Genomic DNA, 3,301 nt, shown 5'->3' with positions numbered 1-3,301 from the left:
GTCAAACCAGGAGAGTACGAGGTGCCAAACGCAGAGCAGAAGAGTAGTAAACAAGCCGAGTCAAACCAGGAGTGTACGAGGTACCAAACGCAGAGCAGGAGAGTAGTCAGCAAGCCGGGGTCAATATGAAGCAAGGACAATGGTACAAGAAGCTGCAGCAGGGCCAGGAAACAAAACGAGAAGAATCACAAGCAAAGGAGGAACAGGAAAGGCAGGTATAAATAGACAGAGGGCGGGAGCTAGCTCCGTCTGGCCAGGCTGTGATAGGTTCTCCCACTCATAAGCCTGCCACCCTGAGTGGTGGAAGATGGAGTCAGTCTCACAGACATAGAAGCAGGTGCAGACTGATAATCTATGGGCGTTAACCCCGAAGCTGTGCCTGGCAGATCCTTCACAGGTACACAGAAGCTAAGGGAAATGGGGCTGTTGCCCACGGAAACCCCGTGAGCAACAAGAATAGTGAACAAGCCGAGTCAAACCAGGAGTGGACGAGGTACAAAACGCAAAGCAGGAGAATAGTCAGTCAAGCCAGGGTCAATATGAAGCAGAAGACAAGTAGTAAGCAGCAGCAGCAGAGCCAGGAAACAGACTGAAAGAATCACAGGCAAAGGAGGAGCAGGAAGTGAAGGTATAAATAGACAGAGGGCGGGAGCTAGCTCCGTCTGGTCAGGCTGTGATAGGCTCTCCCACTCCTCAGCCTCCCAGGCTGATTGGTAGAAGAAGGGGGTCACTCGACCAGACTTAGGAGCAGGTGCAGAGTGACTAACCACGGGCGTCGACACAGAAGCTGTGTCTGGCAGATCCTTTACAGACACATCAATAGAAATACAATTATCGGGGGCATGGCCTGGAGTGCATGGAGTAAGACGCATAGTTAAGGAGCTCCGGGACAAGAAAGCCTAAACCGGTTCAAATAAACCAACCTGACGGAGTGGAGTGGGGTAACCGAGTGAACACAGTACCGCCAAAGTAAGGAGCCAGCCTTGACCTGGGTCGGGAGACTAGAAGAAAGCGGAACTCACAGGTGACAGCTCCGGTCGGCGACTGTGTCTGCCCAGTTCACGACAAAGACAGAAGCGGTGAGAACTTCATTTCGGCCGTGTCGTCGGTGAAGACAAAGGAGAAACTGAGGAGTTTGTGAGTGCTTACCGGAGGCCACTAAGAAGACGGGGTCAGTCGCGTTGAGAAGAGATAATCCCTGGCCCCGCCTTTCTTCCTCGGTCGGCCATTTTCTTAGAGCGCCATACAGCTGAAGTAAGGGAAGTGCGCACTCCCTGGGGTACGAGAGGAGGGGCGGAGTTGCAAGGTCGGGAACAAGTGACTGCGGGCGGTTGTGTGAAGTGGAGCGCGCGGTACAAACACCCTCTGCCGTAATCTAGGTCTAATCAACCATCTTCTGAGGGAACCGGTCCCTCCTGGACACGTGGCAGTAAGCGGGGGATATCTCGCCTGGCCCCTGTGTCTTTTGAAAGGAGTCAGAGATCCTCACAGCACCTAAAATACACAGTCACTGACATAACTCATTAGTGAGAAGACGTGAGTTTACAAGGTTGGATCTTTGATACACTTCTACAAGCCTCAGGGTACTGTCTGAAAAAGCCCCTCAGGTCAGTGGATAAAAGGTTGTATCTGTGTGGATTATAAAGCTCAAAATCCTGGGGAATCGTCAGGATAGTGGTATAAAGTCGTATTGCTTGTCTGCTCAATATACTAGTACACTGTACAAGGTGTTCACTTGTCTACGTTGCATATAATCCTATTTGAGAGAATGGGAGGCACATCCAAAAGGAACACTAAATCCAAACCAGCTAAACTTACAGAGTTTTTCAACTCTTCCTCTTCTCAACAATCTAGGGTGAACAAACACCTGCCTTTCGCTCCAACCTCCCCATCTCCTTCTTCCAGAGTGGAATCTGTAGATAATGACATGCAGGATGAGATGGAATCTCAACCAGTCTCTGAACCCACTATAAAAAGGCTGTTAGATTCATTGAGAGAATCCCTCCAAACAGATATGATGAACATAAGATGGAATTTGTTAAATCTCACAACATGCTCATTGACGCTAATTACAATTTAGAGGAGGAGGTAATGAGACTCTCCAGCAAAGTTTTGGATCTAGAAGACAGATCTCGCAGAAATAATGTCCGAATCAGGGGAATACCGGAAACGGTCACTCCAGATCTTCTGCCTCAGTACCTTACTGATATGATGGCCATTGTCCTACCGCAAAAAACCACGCAAGAGCTTTTAATTGACAGAATTCATCGTATACCTAAACCCAAGCATATTGCTGCGCATCTTCCTCGTGATACGATAGCACGCATTCACTTCTTTCATGTGAAAGACAAATTTTTACGTTGCCTGAAGGCCTCGCCTGAGCTTCCAGAAAGGTTTAAAGACATTGCGCTTTACCCAGATCTTTCGGCAGCGACCATGCTAAGACGCAAGGAGTTTGCTTCCTCAACAAAAATACTAAGAGATAACGCCATTATATACAAATGGGGATTCCCAGTGAAGATCATCATCACACATAAAGGGAAACAGCATGTATGTTTCTCTCCTTCAGCAGTGAAAGAGCTTCTTCAGTCCTGGAACCTGATGTCGTCATCTGCACAGAGTCCGGCCCGTCCTCATAACACAAGACCAGAGTTTGTTACCCCCTTATGGTTCGATAATGGAAAAAGACCCAGTCGTCGGTTGCCCGTCTAAATGGTTGAAGCATTAGAGACAATTCTTTTGTGTCAAGGCTTTCGTGAAAGATCCGGGACGTCTTCCATTCCTGCTCCTGTTCCGGTAACTTTTATTTTACAGGAAAGCTGAACTTGAGTCTCTATGTCCTTTTCCCTGAAAGAGGGAATGTCCTGTTTGGCAATCTGGAAGTATTACCTGTGGTTTTTTGTTTCTGTGTTTTTGTTTTTTCTTTTGTTTAAGAGCTGTATCATCACTGACGGGGTTTTTCTCATAACTTCTGATGGGTCTTAAGTTTCTATCTATTAATGCTCATGGACTGAATTCTCCTTTCCGAAGATCCATGTTGTGGAAAGAAGCCCTCCAGTCTTCTTGTGATATTTTATGTGTACAGGAATCGCATCTACTCACTAGAGACTGTAAACTACTTAAACATAGAAAGTTTCCACACGTGTATTATGCCTCAAATTATGTAAAAAAAAGCTGGGGTGATTATTGCTGTGAAAGAAACCGTTGCATTTAAATGTCTTCACTCCTTTTCTAATCCACAAGGCAGATTTATAATATTGGTGTGTGAATTAGATAATATTGTTTATACCATAGTTTCACT

This window comes from Rhinoderma darwinii, chromosome 1 (assembly GCF_050947455.1).
Source record: "Rhinoderma darwinii isolate aRhiDar2 chromosome 1, aRhiDar2.hap1, whole genome shotgun sequence".
Taxonomy (NCBI): Eukaryota; Metazoa; Chordata; class Amphibia; order Anura; family Rhinodermatidae; genus Rhinoderma; species Rhinoderma darwinii.
This window is presented reverse-complemented; position numbering follows the sequence as displayed.